This window comes from Harpegnathos saltator, unplaced genomic scaffold (genome assembly GCF_003227715.2).
Source record: "Harpegnathos saltator strain DR-91 unplaced genomic scaffold, Hsal_v8.6 scaffold436, whole genome shotgun sequence".
NCBI classification, from domain to species: domain Eukaryota; kingdom Metazoa; phylum Arthropoda; class Insecta; order Hymenoptera; family Formicidae; genus Harpegnathos; species Harpegnathos saltator.
Genome location: NW_020230246.1, coordinates 98,778 through 118,116, shown reverse-complemented (window position 1 = coordinate 118,116; position 19,339 = coordinate 98,778). Strand labels below are relative to the sequence as shown.

Below are 19,339 nucleotides of genomic sequence, written 5' to 3'. Positions count from 1 at the left end.
TGAGATTTTTAATTAATTGTTGCATTATCTCAGCCGAAGGCTCGGGATCGCCTCATTGATTCCGTTCAATACGGTTCAAATCGTTTCACACGTTTTACGTCCTCGCTAGGTGGCATTCCCGACGCCGACGCCCACTTCCACGAACCCCCCGCGAAAAGTGTCCTTATTTCTTTTTAATCGCAGCCAACGGCGCCCGCGAAGGGTGCGCAATAAAAGTGCAGACGGCGCGTGTTGACGCAAATCAATTCCGAGTGGCTAAACGCGCGGACTAATTGGCCACATGTCTGTCCTCATTGTCGAGGTCTTGAACGTTGCACAAACGAACGATTGCACCGTTCGCGCTCGCTGAAAAACCGCGCGAGTTTCCGAGAGTGTCCTTGCATAGATAGATAGATAGGTCCCGCATGAGTGACTTTTGCATCGTTGCGTCTTGCATAATCGCGGCGAGGCGATTGCGGGCGTGCAGCCCAGCGCCCCGCAGAGGTGACGACTCTTCCCGTTGACATCCCTTGCGCAATCGAAATTTCTCCGAAGCCGGCAGATTATCCGTCCGAAAGGTCACTTACCTCTTGCACAAAGTAGTTACTCGTTCGTTATGCTATCGGCCGCCTGGCGAGCGATTAGGTCGCATTACGCGGCCTTACGAATAACATTTGCAGAAACTAATCACGCGGAGCTGTCGGGACAATTACCACCGCGGTCTCACCTACACCGACGAGATTTCGCCGCTCGGATACTCCGCTATAGATCGGTATGAATATGTGAATATGTGTATCGAGATAATCGGGATCGCGCTCACCTTTCTCGCGTCTGCTGACGCATCGCGTTCTCTCTAAAGCACTGCAGTCGATGTGTTCTCCACTGAAATGCCAAACGCATAACCGCGTTGGAGAAGGTAGCCCTCAGTTAGTATAACTGACTTTTTCTTCGTTTCTTTTCGTTTCAACGAAGCTTTCATACAACTGAATGTTCGGATGAAGTTCATCGCGGCCGCCGTAAGAGATGTATTATTTCTCTTTATCGAGTTTTTCGTCATCTGGTAAAGATAGAAATTAGATAAAAAAAAAACTCGGCTGCAGAAATCCTTATCTAAGAATTAACCGAATTTTTTATCATGATATCCAGAGAAATATTCAGTTTTTGCAACAGAAACATTCCTGCAGGAGTTTTCTAATCGTCTAATTGTTCATAATTATCTTAACCTTTTAACACAATTGAATGTTCAGACGAATTTGATCGCGGTCGCCATAACAGAGATGTATTATTTCTCATTATCAAATTTTTCGTCATCTAGCAAGAATAGAAGAATAATAAGAATATAGAAATCAGATAAAAGACTTAGCTGCAGAAATCCTTATCTAAGGATTAACTGAATTTTTCGTTGTAGTATCCAGAGAAATATTCAATTGCAGAAGACCAAAAAGATTCCTGCAGGAGCTTTCTAATCGATTAATTGTTCATAATTATCTTAACCAAGTTTTAACACAACTAAATGTTCAAACGAATTTCATTGCAGTCGCCGTAACAGAAATGTATTATTTACTTTATTAATATGTTATCGTATTTTTGTCATCTAGTAAAAACAGAAACCAGATAAAAAACTCGACTCTAGAAATCCTTATCTAAGGTTCAACTGAATTTTTTATTATTGTATTCAAAGAAAAATTCAATTGCAGAAGATTAGAAAGATTCTCGCAGGAACTTACTAATCAATTAATTGTTACCAATTAACGAATTTTTTATTGCCTGGTAAGAATAGGAGCCAGACATAAAATTCGGTTATAAGACTAATAAGATTTCTGCAGGAGGTTTCTGGTCAGTTAATTCTTCACAGTTATCTCAAGCAAGTTTTTATACAACCGAATGTTCAGACGATTTTTTTTTCGGTCGCGATTGGAGATATTATTTTTTGTCATTTTTGAATTTTCGTCTGGTCCCTATCCAGTCACAGGAATTAAATTTCATTTATGTAGCGCGTCAGTTATATCACTATAATTAGCAAAATCCTACCGAGAGGACTATTCAATACATGAAGAGAATAAAGTCGACAATGTTACTAAAATTATACTTATATTTGGCTCCAACTATATTTCGTTTTAACAGAAACGCAGTAGCGATACGCGTATAAAGTTGTGATCGCCGATACTAAAGGGTGTCCCAAAATTTACGCAAGATTTGAATTTTGCGCCATTTGTGCGGTAAAGTGTTGCTAACGAAAAAAAAGAGACAGCGTGACAGCTGACAGTTCAGGGTTTTTAAACTGACCACGCACAGCGAAGAGAGTTCGTTGAATGGATTATGGAACAACAAGTGGATGCTGATTTTTCGAACAAAATCATCTTCAGCGATGAGGCTCATTTCCATCTTGATGGCTTGGTTAATCGACAAAATTATCGCATTTGGGGTTCAGAAAATCCACGAGTGATTGTTGAGAAACAAATGCATCCACAACGTGTTACTGTTTGGTGCGGATTTTGAGCTAGAGGCATCATCGGACCATTCTTCTTCGAAAATGCTGCTGGTCAGGCAATAACAGTTAATGGTGCTCGCTATCGCGACATGATAATCCAGTTTTTTGTGCTTAAATTGCAAGATATGGATGTGGACGACATGTGGTTTCAACAAGACGGTGCTACATGCCATACAGCCCGAGAAACAATTCAATTACTGCATGAGTCATTTCCTGGTCGTGTAATTTCCCGTTTTGGTGATCAGATTTGGCCGCCCAGATCATGCGATTTAACGCCGTTGGACTTTTTTCTTTGGGGTTTTTTGAAGTCTAAGGTTTATACCAACAAGCCCACAACCACCCACACCTTGAAGGAGAAAATTGAGCGCTGTATCAACGAAATTCAGCCACATTTATGCAAAACGGTCATGGAAAATTTCAACAAAGGAGTGCATATGTGCCAGCAAAGCCGTGGAGGCCATTTACCCGATATGCTATTCCATACATAACCCGATACTGTATACTTTATGAATCAATAAAAAATTTACAGTTTTTAATTATAAACCTATGTTTTCTATCAAAATTACTTCTTGCGTGAATTTTGGGACACCCTTTACAATAATACTTGCTACAAAAATGGCTCTCTTGGTTATAATTTTTTCACTATACGATTATAGTTATACAGTTATGGACAGAATTAAGTGAACACTGCATAAATTTTGACAAATTCTCTGTTTCATCTTGTAAATAAATTTTAAATTTTGAACATAAAATATTCTTGTTGACATAAAAAACATTAATTTAGTATATATAATTGTAAAAACAGTGTTTCTATAACTATTTACATATATTTATTCATATGGTTAGCATCTAGATGTTGGACAAAATTAAATGGACAAACAGAAAATTTTATATTTAAAGTGGAACAATGTTGAGAAAACAAACGTTGAGTTTATCTAATATGTAATATTATTGCGTCCTCAGTGTACGTTGATTCTTGTACCAGTACAATCAAAGTTATTAGGTGCGCAACTAAGTTCCCGCTGTTTTTCAAGAGATGGCTCCAGTAGTAAGTGCTGGTCGATTGTGACATAACCAAAACGTCATGAACCAAGCTTAGACATATGGTAAACAAACCGCTTTGACACATTTTTAGTGATTTTGTTTTTGCGTCATATACTTTTGGTTGTGTGAAAATGTCTTATTTTGTGCCAAATAATCGTCATTTGCGGGAAGTGTTGCTTTTCTTCTTTCATTCGAAGAAAACGGCGGCTGAAGCGCATCGAGAACTACAAAAAGTTTACGGAGATGCTGCTCTAAGTGAAACAACGTGCCGTGATTGGTTCCGTCGCTTCAAAGACGGTGATTTCGATGTTGACGACCGTTCGCGTGAAGGAAGGCCGAAAACCTTCGAAGACGCTGAATTGGAGGCATTGCTCGATGAGGATCCGTGCCAAACGCAAAAAGAGCTTGCTTCAGCATTAGGAGTTACCCGCCAAGCCATTTCCAAGCGATTGCATGCGTTGGGAATGATTCAAAAACAAGGAACTTGGGTTCCTTATGATTTGAAGCCAAGAGACGTTGAGCGTCGTTTTTTCGCCTGCGAACAACTGCTCCAGCGGCAAAAAAGGAAGGATTTTCTTCATCGCATCGTTACGGGTGATGAAAAATGGATTCATTACAGCAACCCAAAGAGAACAAAATCATGGGGACTGCCCGGTCATGCTTCTACGTCGTCGGCTCGGCCGAATATTCACTCTGCGAAGGTTTTGCTGTGTATTTGGTGGGACCAGGGCGGTGTTATTTATTATGAGCTGTTGAAACCGAACGAAACCATCACTGGGGAACGGTATCGAACTCAATTGATGCGATTGAGCCGAGCACTGCGCGAAAAGCGGCCACAATACGAGCAGAGGCACGAAAAAGTGATTCTACAGCATGACAACGCTCGGCTTCACGTTGCCAAACCTGTTAAAACCTACTTAAAAACGCTCAAATGGGAAGTCCTACCCCACCCGCCATATTCCCCAGATATTGCGCCGTCCGATTATTACTTGTTCCGTTCGATGGCACATGGTCTGGCTAATCAGCAGTTCCGCTCATATGAAGACATCTCAAAATGGCTCGATTCGTGGATAGCCTCAAAAGACGAACACTTCTACCATGACGGTATTCGAGCTCTGCCAGAAAGATGGGAAAAAGATGTCGCTAGCGATGGGCAATATTTTGAATGATTCATTTGTAACCATTTTTTCACAATAAAGTTGCATTTTCATCAAAAAAACAGCGAGAACTTAGTTGCGCACCTAATAATAAACAGACATGTCTAAGCAAAGAAAAGAGTTTTCCGTTCATTTGCGAAATCTGATTATTTCAGACTGCAAAAATAAGCTAAGTTATCGTAAATAGCCGAAAAATATAGAAAGTTTCGAAAAGCACAATTCATAAAATTTATACAAAATATTTATAACATAATACTGTCGAAAATGTGATCGAGGACGGAGACGTAACACAAATGCATACAATGACAGAAGAATTGTGAGAGAAACTCAACGTAACCCATCGACAACGTCACGAAACATTATTGAACAACTACAATTAAACATATCTTCAAGAATTGTGAGACGAAGATTAAAAGAGGTGGGTTTAAAGAGTTGTGTAAGTAGACGTAAACCATACATTAATAAAGTGCATAAAAAGAAACGTTTAGCTTTTGCAAAAAATATGTAAATAACCCATTATTATTTGGGAAACGAATAATATGGAGCGATGAAAGTAAATTTGAATTATTGAATAAAAAAAGAGAGCACACGTGTGGAGAAAATCGAATGAAGCTCTAAAGAAGCAATATGTTGTATCAACAATCAAGTATGGAGGAGGTACAATAATGATATGGGCTTGTTTTTCGTGGTATGGGATTGGAAATTTAGTAGCTATAAATGGAATCATGAATGCTGATAAATATATTGACATTTTAAATGAAAACTTAGAAGAATCAATTCTAAAAATGGATCTCGATAAGGAATGGATGTTTCAGCAAGACAATGATCCGAAGCACACAGCAAAGAAAACGAAATAATTTTTCCAGAATTGTAAAATAAAAGTTCTTGAATGGCCTCCACAAAGTCCGGACCTTAACCCAATCGAAAATTTATGAAGTTTACTGGATGCAGAGATTCCATTAGAGAAACGCAATAATAAAGAAGAGTTTTAAAATGAATTGCAACTAAAATTTCAAAGAATTGATAAACATTATCTGGAAAAACTTGTTGAAAGTATGTTACGACATTTACAAGCAGTAATGAAAGCAAAAGGCTACAATACAAAGTATTAATACATACCTTGTATACTGTCCATTTAATTTTGACCATGTGCAGTTTTATATTATTATCATTAATCAATAAAAATTCTAATATTGTTATAATTGGTTTTTCTTTATATTTTGTCAAATTATATTTCGTTAATTTAAATTAGCAATAAAGGTTCGATTTTTTGACATTATTAGTTAAATTAAATTAACCTTTCGTTATTTATGATACCTGTCCACTTAATTTTGCCCACGACTGTAAATATCAAACATTTCTTTTCTCACCATAGCAGCGGCTGTACCCGTTATTAGTACAGTTTGCAAACTCAGACAGTACGAAATGAAAACTCGGTGCGAGAAATGATGTCCTTGTTACAATGACCAAAAACCTCCTACAAGAATTTTGTCGTTTTTCTGCGATGCAATTTTTGTGTGATTCTCAGATAACAGAAAATTCAGTCACACCGATAAAGCTGTTTTTTTCTTTCGTGTAGGTATAAACGCAGGAACTTGGATCGGTGCAGCGTGTAACAAATTTGTAAGTTCCAGACTTTGCGGCGAAATCCTACTTGGGCTGATCAAAATCAGTCCAAGACATAAGACGGAGTGTGGGATAAGGTGGAAGTGTCCTCGTTGAAAATCGGCGAATACTCTTCGTCGGTGAAACACTGCTTTCACCGATTGAATGAGAAACATTTTGATCGATCTACTTTAAGAGAGTGGCTAAACGCATCATGGCGATATTCGCATAAATCGGCCGCCGCTTAGAACACGCTGTCGACCGTACCAGAAACTCGCGTTCGTTTTGATAGAGCAGCTTACGCAAAAGTCCATTGTCGTGCCTGCTTTCGCATTGACACAGCTAGTGCAATATAACAAGAAATGCCCGAATGCAAAAAGTACTCACGACCAATGCAACGGACGATTGCATAAGCGCCGATGCACACTTCTGCATCGAGCGGCCGACTCGAGAAATGCGATTGACGGTTTCCGCTCTTCGGGTTTCAGCATGCACGTCCTCCGGCAAACGGCGGGCGTCTCGCGCGCGGATGATGATGACACGTCACGATGCTGATGGACGTTAGTGTTAAACAGCTGATACGGCGTCGAAAGGAAAATATATTAAACACTTTCGAAACACGTTAATTATACGGATGAGAAAAGGAAAGAAACAAAAAAGCAAAAAGAAAGGAACAGGAACGGATTAGCATCGGGACAGCATCAGGATGTTACGTGTAGTAATAGACTTCCCGACAGGAATGAAATACACGCGACTCATCCATTATATCTCGCGGCTGCGTATAGCTGGCAAAAAATAAACATTTATTACCACGAGATCGTAAATGATTCGTAAATACAAAAGTCCATCCCGACGGAGTCGCCGATTTTAATATCACGCGCTTCGCCGAGACTCTCTCGCGGCTAATTAAGCGGAATTTTGAAGATGGAAGATACTCAAATAATTTCTCCCGCGTCACTCCGCGCGACTCCAGGAGACAAGGTTTTTTTTTTTCTCTTGATAATTAATTCGAAACACGTTTGGGGGATATGAAGCAAGAACCCCGTGAGCCTAATTAGAATATTATTGACCGATTCACAGAACTCACGCGGACGGAGGGGATGAGAGGGGAGGGAAACCGCCCGTTGTCGATCGGCGACTTATGTCCAGTCTTGGTCTACGAGCGAGTCGCGACGAGAGGAAAAATAAGGCGCTTTATTGTGTCGAGAGAACGAGCAGACGGGTAGAACCAGTTCACGCCTGACAAAAAATAGGCTTTTCGCAAATACTTGATCGTTCTCTCTCTCTCTCTCTCTCTCTCTCTCTCTCTCTCTCTCTCAGCCTCCGCCGAGAGCCCTCGTCATTCATCTCTCGGAAATTATTGCCATGCGCAGTGGGTGATACCTTTAGAGGGATCACGTGTTTCGTAAAATATAACTGCAGGAGGCACGCGCGGTATATAAGTAATACAAGCCTGTCAAGTTCGTGATAGTGATCGTCTCTCTTCGTGTCTATCAATCCGACCCGGATAGACTTCTCAAGTCAAGTCCGGACTTTATTTCGCGCGAGTGCTGTCGACCATGTGAGTCGTCCTTTTGTATATCTGGTCATTCTTATCACCTGCATGCCGATTTTGTCGCTCACTGTGACAGATTTATCGCACATCCTCGAGTTTGTTCGATCGCGCACGGAGAAAGAATTGTATTAAAATTAGACAAATATCTGTTCGAATATGACTGTGAGTACGTTTATTTAAATTAAGCAATTTTCTAAAATTCAAGAAAAAAGTTTACATTCAGAGAACCTCTGTATTTCATTTTAGAGATTAGTCGCTTAATTCGAATAAATGTATTCACAGTCGTATTCGAACAAATATTTGTTTAATTTTAATACAGTTTTTCTCAGTGCGCACGGAGAAAGTGAATTGGTCGAGTTAACGTAACAAACCAAGCTTGCTCGGAGGAAACAGAATTTCTCATTTCGTACAAAGTAAGTTCGCTCCTGAAAACCGTTAATTCTGTTTCTTCCGATCAAAATTTCTCGTCTCATTCGATTCGTTGCTCATTATCGCGTAATTCAACCGATTCTTCTTTTTCCCCGTGCGTCGTTGCGCTTCGCGTCGTGCCGTTGTTTTTGTTATACGTACACATATGATATATCAATGATATTCATTCCCTATACGTATGCGAATATTTAATAATCAGTCGGCTATTTTTATCATTTCACTTTCGTCAATTATGCAGATCAGCAGCGCGTTCTCTCTGCGCTGATTTACATAGTTGCTTCTAGCAATAATGCTCTGACAAAATATTTGTATAATTCTACGTTCCGCGTCTCTCTTCGCGTTTTAACACTAGAAAGACCGCAGGAGCCAATCTGGCCAATCTCCAAGCATATCTTTTTGTAAATAACCAATAGAAAGAAACGAAACATATAAGTAATTATAAAATTTAACGTTTTAAGGATAATATCACTAATTTATTGAACAAAAAAAACTGTTAGTTATATTATATCGAATTGTTTTTAGTTTTTGGTAAAAGACTAAACGTGAAGTACAACGCCGTTATGTACTACAGGAAACGCATTTGTACATAATTTTCTTCGTACATTTACCGCACACAAATTTTTCACACGAACGACATTTTCCAACTTCATGATTATTCTTTTTTACAGTTTTTTTTTTATTTGACAAAATGGTCGTTTGCCTGAAATATCGTCGGATTCAGTTTCTTCTCCGGATGAAACAAAATTTTGAGACTTTCGTCTTTGGGCAACATATGGGGCACTCTTCCGCGAGATTTTTTAAAAAGATTCTTCTTGATATTTTTTTACACTCTCTTGTATATAATCCATGTATTTATAGCAGCAGAATCCAAAATATTATAAAAAGTATGAACTGGCCAACGGCGAGATGCTTTATATGCATATCTATGTGTACATATGTATGTATATAATTGTTTTTCAAACGATCAAATAGATAGATACACGTAAAAATATTTATTTATCTATTTAAAATCATAAAACTTGTAAATAATTGTAAATCTGTAAAACATTGAAAATGCAATATCAGATATAAAGGAGTCAACGGTCCTTCTAGGTACAATTAAATAAAAATTTAACTATCTTATACAATTGAAAAATTTTTTTACCAAAATTAAGAACATGAAAAATGATGAAAAGTCATAAAAGGATATCACGTGGAGGTAAAGTTGAAAAAAGTTATAGCAGTTTGAATTTTGTGAGAAGCCAAATTGGCTGCCTCGGTCTTTCTGGTGTTAAATCCTCGACATTTTGGCAATCGTGAGTGCAAAGTGCTTCAAACTTGACGAGCTATATTTTCATCTACGGACTTTTTGAACAATTCGGAATCGTTGCGTTAGGCTTATTTTCTCTGCAAAAGATCGCCTTAAGTACAACAAATACCTTTGTTTTTAGAAAGTGGCCTTCAAAATCACAAATCTATTAAAACTCCAAGAGTACATTTGAAGTCGAACGAGATATTGTCGCTTATACGTTGAGACGATTAAAAAATTATTGCGGTTTCACTCTACATTTATGTTACGGAAGAATAAGTTCGTCGCGTCTCGATTCCGCAAATAGAAGAGATTGCACGCCAAATGTTTTCCTACGAATGGAATTCCACGTCTCGAGTCCCGCCATGAATTACAAGTCGCCTAAAACAGGATGTGAACGTGTGTAGATAAACAAATATTTTGCGCCGCGTTCGAAACACTCGCGCGGCGAGTTACGCTCCGCCCGTACAATCGCTAAATGTCATAAACACGCGGTATTTGTTATGTAAACGGCACAGCCGTTTATTTCGTTAAGGAGAAAGCTTTGTCGGCTCGCAAAATCCACGCTACAACTTACACCGCTTGCGTAACACCGACTAACATTACGCATCGTTCGATTCGACATTATCCTCGATTTTTTATCTAATTTGTAGTTTCTTTATTCTTCTCTTTTTTTTTACCATCGTCGGAATCCTACGACATAGGGGGGGGGGGAGAATGCGCACGCTCGTACACCTCTTTTTGTAAAATCGACGAGCATATATATTTGTATTCGCCAGTTGTAATCGATTCGGCTGGCGAAATGCAAAACATCGCTCCCACTGCTGCGTTTCGCGATCGCGGTTTACCGACACGAGCAAAATGCCCCGCTGGGTGGTATTTTTCTGCGGGACGTGGAGCGATCTGCCGAAACGTGGAACCGGTCCGCAAAATATGTCATAAGCATGAGAAAGAAGAAGGGAAAGAAGGAAAGAGACGACGCTTGCATGTTTTCGCGGGAGCCTCTCTCGAGCGATCCGCTGTCCGTTTTCGGCAGCCGTGCTATTTTTCTTTATAATTCACCGAGAGATATTAGACCGGGATAGAGAGAGAGAGAGAGAGAGAGAGAGAGAGAGAGAGAGAGAGAGAGAGAGAGAGAGAGAGAGAGTGTTTGTCTTCTCGTTGACTGACTAATAAGGGGACACGGGGAAAAGTTTTTTGCCGTGACAATGTACGACGCGTCGCGTCGGGGAGACGATAAGCGAGCCGCAACGCGGCGCAGCCGATGAATTAGCCGGGTGGGCTAATTCTCAAAAGCGCGCTGTCCGGTGCCGCTTTTTGCGCACATCTTTTTCGAGTTTTGTGGAAGCGAGCGTCGTGTCCGCGCGAATTGTCCGTCCCGATCGCTCGTCCGATCGACGTACCGTCAGCATGGCGTCAACCGGCAGTAAAACTGGCAAAATCGCTGTTTAGTCAGCAACATTTCCATCGGGAGGATATGCCTTTCTTTTTCCCACTTGGAGGGCACACAGAGGATATCACCGTATATATAACTGCAAACCGGTTTTAATGAGATTCGCAAATTTCGGTGGCATCAGCCACGACACATTCATTGACTCGCAAATCGTTCAATGGGGCTTGAAAGAACGCATTATCCCGCCTAAATTACAAATATGCCAGCTGTCTTTGTCCGACGTGAACACGGACACGACGGCGACGGCTCGCCGTCGCTCTCGTTACCATCTCGCGCGGCGCAGGATGATTTAAGAAGGAAGTCTGCGAATTTAGAAGCATACATAGTATCCACAAATAGACAAGTGACAAATGGTACAACACGGGACGAGAAGTCGCCTCCTCTCGTAGGTGGAAGATGAATTTTTCGCCTCGCCCGCGCAGCGGCCGCCCGGTCTGCGGCGGCTGACAAATGTGGCCGGGCAGTGCGAGTGTGAAAAGTGCATTTAAAGCAAAAATAGCATCTCCTTCTTCCAAGCTGTCATGATAATGCAGCATCTCGTCTGGACATAATTAAGAGATGCGCATGCTGATTTATGTACCGCGCGGATACTTGTTTTCGGCGGAAGCAGTTATAACGGCGCGCGTATAAATAGCGCGAGGAACGTGCAGTCGAGAAGAGAATTCGGATTTGAGGGAACGTCCCTCAAGTGGCCGTCCGATCGAAATCTCGATCGTGGTGTCGCGGCCGCTCGGAGAGTTATGAGCCGAATATACCGGTTCCGCGACGCGACGCGACGCTCGGAGAGGAGGAATCGCCGGCTTTTAATCCCGGCGTAAAGAATGTACGTCATCGCGCGACAAGCACGACTTCCGATTTCGGATAAATAGCAGCTCATGAATTTTTCCCATTCGTTTCGCCCGCCGAAACGAAACTATCGTTGCCGCGCAACGTGCCGACGCATATATTTATGCCGAGACCAAAGAGTTTGGTGTGTCTGTAACTGCGCGGGAAGAAACGATTCCGTTAGTACGATTGAATTTTCCTGGCGTTGCCTGGCGACCAGATGAAAACGTTCAGTTATAACAGCAGAAAGATGATGTCTGTAGAGGAAGCTTTTGCAGTCTCAGTTATCTCGACCGAGTTTTAAGGCAGTTGTACCTCCGGAATAATGTTTCTACTTGCGGTACCCGTTTCATATTTCTAAGATTGGTAAAACTTTAGAATAGGGCCTTTTCCGAATTTGGATATATTTTTGCTACTTACTGGATGAAAATCTTTGTTGTGACCATGACGGTGATAATCAATGGGGTGAGCCTGAAAAACCGACCTATTTTTTTTTTCAAGTTTTTTCGGATCTTATAAAACTCTGACGGAAAAATGCGCCAGATTTAAACTATTGAGTAAAAGTATAAAAAAACTCAATGAACTTTAATAAACCAAAGACAAACTATTCTCCGCTATAATTTAGACTTTATAATATAAATTTGTGCTTTTGATTAAAGCAGAGCATGATTGTGAATAATGCTCTGCTTTATTTTGCTTGTAATTTATGATACGTCCTATCTTGCGTAGGAGTCTTGCTAATCTCTTCAGTATTCATTTTTAGTATATCGTAGACTCATCTGTTTAGTAAGATGAAAGATTCGAGTAACAACTGTGAAAGGTATTTAATCAGTATAAAATCGACATTTAAAATTTTAAATATATGCAATAAAATTGTCATGTTTTTTCCTATAAATATCTTAGCCCCCTTCCCTCTCTCTTAATATATATGTAAAGCTTTGTGTATATATTTTTTTTACAGCTAATTTTGTAAATTACTGAACAAGAAAACGTAGTTTTTTGTATAATAGTACTTCTGCATATTTTCCAAAAAAATTGTTCAAAAAATAAGTGGGTAACATTTCTTTCGGGCTCCCCCGATTGATTATCACTGTCAGAGTCACAACAAAGATTTTTACCATGAGAGTAGCAAATAAATATCAAAATTCGGAAAAGGTCTTATTCTAATGTTTTACCTTAAGATTTCATCGCGATATCTGAAAGATATTACATAGATGTCGACGATTTTATCGCGTTATTCGATTTATATCGCACTCAAGTCGAATCAATATCGACTCAACTTGAATGAGATATCGATTAAGTACCGACTAGATTATCAATAGCCGGTCGATATCTTCTAGATAGCAATCTGGTATATAGATATCGACTATATAGGGTGTCCGGGATCTTTTGGGCACGAAAAATTGTGAGGATTAATCAGATCAAACTGGGAAGAAAAGTCATGTACATTGCCCCTTTTGCAAAAATCGCAATAATTATTAAGTTATTAATAATTGAAAATAACCACATATAAAGGCTCTTTTAATTGGTAACTTAAAAATGTACGTATTTATTTGCAAAATGATAAAAGACATTTTTGTTCACTACGACTAATAATCTAAGACTTAATCTAATAATAATCTACAATTATATGACGGCTATTGTGCCTAGCGACAGGTTTAAGATTCAGGGTTCAAAGTTCAATATACTCATATCGCTAGACACAATAGTCATCATATAATTGCAGATTAGATCATTCTGGACAAAAGTCCTTTACTATTTTACAAATAAGTATGCAAATTTTCAAGCTATTAATTAAAAAAGCCTCTGAATATGGTCATTTTCAGTCAATAATAACTCAATAACTTAATAATTATCGTGATTTTTGCAAAATGGTACGTAATTTTTCTCCTCAGTTTCATCTGATTAATTTTCACAATTTTTCGTTTCTGAAAGATTCCGGGTACCCTGTATATCGACATGCGCACGATATCGTAAAAAAAGCAATTGTTATCATTGCGACGTCGATATTAGCCAGTTCATCGGTAATGACTCATATATGAGCGAAGAAAAAAGAACTACGATTATTATGACGACTATTATGACTGGTAATGATTCATACACGGTAATGATTCATACATGAGCACTATGAATAGTTCTGCCAATTTTTAACAGATTTGCATGATCAAACTTGATACACCCACGTTTCTTGGGTCGCTGACTATGAATCCGGAAACAAATTTGAGAAATTCAAAATGGCGGATCCAATATGGCGGCGCTGAAATACTCGATTTTGTTAAATTTTGAAGAATGTTTATTAAGATTGATATCCTTATTTAATTTGTATGAAATCTTTATAGAGAGTTTTTCGGTTTACTGATGACGAACTCGGGGGCGAAACTCCAAAATTCAAAATGCTACATTTAATACGGCGGCTCCAAGTGACTAATTTTGCTATTTCATTATGGAGAAAATCATATTTGATATGTTCATGTTTTCTTGGGTTGCTGATGAGTCCAGTCGAAATTGCAAAATCTAAACTGACGGATCTGACACGACGGCTTTATAGTGAGTAACGATATTCCGACTAACGATTATGGATACCTTCCATTATTAGCGGATGAAATATGTTGAAGGAAATTACTTCATTGTCGAATATGGAAATCTCGGGTTTATGACAGTCGTTATTTGCGACTAAAAAAACATGAAAATAAAACACTTAAAGCTATTATATTGAATTTTGAACTTCAAAATTTCGACTCTAGATTCGCCACCAGCGACCCAAAGAAACCGTTATAGATAAGCTTCCATATAAAATACGAAATTACTCGCTTTCACCAGTTTTGACACAAAACGTTGATTTCAGGTCCACCAGTGAATTAGTTAATAAAGAATGTAGTATTTATTTTAAGTCGAGCGGTCTGAAAAATTATCCATATCTATTCGATTGCCTACTTGTGAGCTTGAGTAACAAGGATATTATTTCTTATCACTGAGTTTTTGTTTAGGTCCTATTCGGTTACACGAACTGAGATTTCTTTTCCACGTATATAATCGTACAGCGAAAGAATCATAATCAAAGAAACCATTTTCGTAGCAAATGTTACTGTAATATTAGTAACAATAACTTTGTAAATATAGGTATCGCTACTATCATTTTTTTGTTAGAACAATAAGAAGATATAGTTGCGGCACCACAAAAATGACGATAGTTTTAATCACATTAATGCACTTTTGCCTCTGAATGTGGTGTCAGTTGCTTCGTCGTTCGCAAAACTACGCGAATAAGACGTGAGCACAGGGCCCGCGAAGAGAATCGTCTGGACCTGAATTTATCTGCGAAAAATTAAACTTTCATGCGTAATGACTCCTCGCTCGAGCACGTAAGACTCTTTCACCTCAATGTGCACTCGAAAGTTCTACTATGAGAAGCCTCTGTCTCCTTCTCCCCCCCCTCTCTTTCTCTCTTTCGCTCGTGCACATGCACGTCGACGGAGTGGACTCCGAGTATACTGTGACGGTTTATTGAAAGTTCCACAACCCGAAAAACTGCCACTCTCGGATTATAAAACTTAGGTAACTTATGTGCGCTCAGTCTCATGAGAGAGTAGACCGCTGTTGCGCTCATTGAAGTCTCCACCGCTCCGAAAACTTATGTACGGCGGTTGTGCGTCGCATGCGCTCGTTGAAGTCTCTGGAGCGACCTTTCTTGGGGATCTCAACGGCCGTGCGGCGGAGATGTTTTCCGCAGCGTCGGGTGCTCTGATGAGCGGAATGAGTAACATTGCTGTCGAGCAAAGATTTCTACACTTTATGCGTCGCAAATACTCGCGATCTTACTGATGGAAGAAACAAGCATGCGTATGTTGAACTTTTTAGTGTCACGTTGAATTTTTCATTGTCTGAGAAGAATGGCGAAAGATAAAAAAGCGAAGAAAGGAATACGGAGAAGGAGAATCCACACGAACAGAGAGAGAGAGAGAGAAAGAGAGAGAGAGAGAGAGAGAGAGAGAGAGAGAGAGAGAGAAAACCTGGTTGTAAGAGCAGAAAGAAGTTTCTACTCGGTCTCGATTGTTCTCAATTATTTCAACCGAGTTTTAATGCAACCGAAGTTGGCTCTGAATGTTTTCGATTGAGATAACAGAAACATCATCTCTCGTCGGTTTTCATCTGATATCTACTCGACTGCAATGAAGATTAAGCGAAAACTTGATAGAACAGAAATTAGAAATAACAAGATAACAACGTCTTTGCGACCGAAAACATTCGTCTGAAAGTTCAACTTTGTTAAAATTCAGTTGAAATAATTGTGGGAACAACACACACATACATGCACACTAATTGAATAAAAAGTGCCGACAGAGATCTACCTATTCCTGCAACCGACTACTCCGTCTGGTGTCAGTTGTACACAGAAAAAAAGATCTCAGTTCATGTAGCTAAATAGAAATGCAGGCGCAAAATAGATGCCGAGAAACGATATCTTTGTTTTCGCGAGTGAAAACATTTGCCTGAAAATTCAATTGTGTCAAAACTCGGTCAACATAATTGAGAATACCTAATTAAGCGGAAACTAGAGATGTGCGAATTATTCGAGTTCGAATCCGAATAATTCGAAAACTTCGAATCGCAGAGATTTTAATATGAATTAAATACATTAGCGCATCAGCTACAAATCTGGGCCTATGTATGTTTGAACTCTTAATTTGTAATTAACTTAACTTATAATTAATAACTTAATTATTAAATATATTTTACTTTAAATATTAAATATTTTATAAATATATATTTTACTTTAAGATGACATTACAATATCAATATTCCCTTTTATATTAAAATCTTCCATCATTATTTGCATATTTAATAGTCATGTTAACCCTTTCACTGCTGAATTAACTTCCCTTGAGAAAATTATTAAAATATTTGGTAGCCCTACGTTTTTCGGGTCGCTGATTACGAATCTAAAGTCAGATTTGCAAAATTCAAAATGGCGATCATGATGTACAAAATTAATGAAAATTCCAATTATTATTAAATAATGACCAGGTCGTAATAAGAACATATGATTCTAGACGATGGAACTCGATTGAACTGGAAAAAATTTATGTGGGAAAATGTTCAATACTGCATATTTATGCTTACTAGAGATTAAACATTCATTTTTGAGTAAAATAATATTGATAGTATGGATAAGATGGAGATACAGAATGAAAAAACTAGGAAAATAGAGCTAAAAAGTGCAAAAGAATCAAATTTCGGCCGTTTTTGTAGAAATATTTGTTTATAAAAAAAAATCTAACCTGGAAAAAAATACTGACAAAAATATATGTTTTTGTACAACATCAGAAAAATATTTGGTGAAAATTTCAGACCTCTACATTCAATACTCTCCGAGAAATCGATTTTTCTCTAAAAAAAAATCATTTTTTTCAACTTTGATTTGTTATGAATAATCACAAATGAATAATTGGGTATAAAAACCTATTGGAGTATGTTGAACAACTATTCAGTTATCTGGGAAACTCAAATCCCCGATTAGTTCTTCAAAATTATGTGATTTACAACGCAAAATTGAATCAAGAAAAGGTGAGAAATATACTTCCCACTAACAGCGAGAGGGTTAAATTTTTTAATGATTCGATTCGATTCGAATTCGAATTTAAAAAATGAGATTCGATTCGATTCGATTCGACATAAAAATTCTTAATTCGCACATCTCTAGCGGAAATCTCTTCGCAATATTCTTACGACCGAGTTTTCCGTTTGATCTTTATTCTTTCCAGGCAACGGGAAATTCGGTTACATTAACGAACCTGCTGCTTTCATGCGCGAACGGAGTTTTTTTTACATCTGCGTTCGATGTTGTTAATGAGAGTGCCTCTGTGCTTTGCACCGGTTCTCAGCTCGCGAGACGCGCGATTTCACGCGTGTGTACACACAATCGAAGGGAGGCCCGATCGTGAACCCTGGCGGGACCTCGATTCTCCGTCCGAGGGAACGGCGCGTGTTCGTGATTCTCATAAAGCCGATTTCCGGACTCCTTGAGCGGCGGCGACCGTCAGCGGTCGACCTGGCTAAACCTGAAAAATGCATCAAGGCGGAGTGGTTCCCATACATCGGCGATGTCCGTCAAGTTACGGAATGCGCGACGTGTGCAACGAAACGCGGGGAGGAGCGATTTCGATCCGCGAACGTGTCCCTGAGACGGAGAGAGGACACGAGGCATCATCTCGTTCGAACCGCTCGCTAACGACGCGCGCCGGAATTTCTATCTCGAATGTTCGCCACGGTCCCGCCGTATTTTCTCGTTCTCGAGTCGATGTTACGCGGAAAAAACAAGTCTGTTAGTGTAACTGAATTTGTTCTTGCCTGCCCGTCTGGCCTCACAAGTCGGTAAATAATCCGGTCGAGAGCATGTCGAAATCTAGTTGAAATCGTGTAGCGATTAGCGATCCATTTGATATTTCCGAGATCCCAGCGCGATATCTGGAAGATATTATGCGGATGTCGACGATCTAATCGTTATTCAGCTTAAATCATATACTCGAGTCGGGTCGATATGTCCGTATAGCCGCTCGATTTGAATATGGTACTAACTAGACACCGGCTAGATCATTAATAATCGGTAAACATCTGTATGATACATCTAGATAACGAATGGACATCTGAATATCAACTACCGACAGCGACACGGTACAACGAGATCGATAAACATAAGTAGTTATTTCGCTTCAAGTATTTTTTACACGTTTCCCGACGTTTAAACGTATTAATTTATAATTTAAAACGTTTGAATATACGTTAGATCACGTTAAAGTATATCTGGGTAACGTTGAAGTAAATTTAAGTAACGTTAAATTGCGTTTAAATACGTTTAACTCTTGTGTTCGGCTTGAGTCTATACGATCTGAAAAGAATTTTAACTCTACGTAACCTTTTTATATGTAATTGCCGGTATTCTGTGCTTCACGACTTTGTTTTCGTGTATACTCCACTCAGGAAAAGTCCACGAAAACACAAAGTCGTGAAATATAGAATACTAACAATTAGATATAACAAATATATAAGTATATAAGTATATGTAGAGTTAAAATAAAAAATATATGTATTATAAAAATATATGTAGACTTGAGTTTCTTATCGAGTCATACAGATCCGAGCAGAATATAAGGTTTAAACAAATGTGTCATAAACAAGGTGTATAAAAAGTACAAGGACAGCGAAATATCTCGAAAATTAAGCATTTAAAGAAGAAATTTCAGACAAAAGTTGTATGGTTTCAAGGGCGACATAAAACAACTATATCATTTTGTTTACAGATGGCACACCACTTTTGAAATATTCCATGATTATTACTTTTCTTAAATGGAAACCCCAATTTTTTATTGTGTCATCTTTTTCTACCCATTAATTTTAACAACCTTCGTCTGAAACATTTTTTTATTTGGCTAATATTTTTTGAGATATTTAAGGAAAATTCGATAACTTTTTCAATATTTAACTTACGATGCTTCACTTTGTCGGAAGGAAAAGT

The 19,339-nt window shown here is 38.8% G+C and overlaps 1 protein-coding gene across 9 annotated transcripts in view; it reads left to right on the top strand.

The window, feature by feature from the left end:
- sona (sol narae metalloprotease) overlaps positions 1-19,339 on the top strand; it is a 116,945-nt gene that overhangs the window by 29,888 nt on the left and 67,718 nt on the right. The window contains exon 1 of one of the 9 annotated variants that reach the window (XM_025301654.1): positions 7,677-7,837. The exons of the other annotated variants lie outside the window; for them this stretch is intronic. The gene's annotated coding sequence lies outside the window, so the exon portion shown is untranslated. Of the gene's footprint in view, positions 1-7,676; positions 7,838-19,339 lie in introns of those variants that run through there. 9 annotated transcript variants of the gene reach the window in all.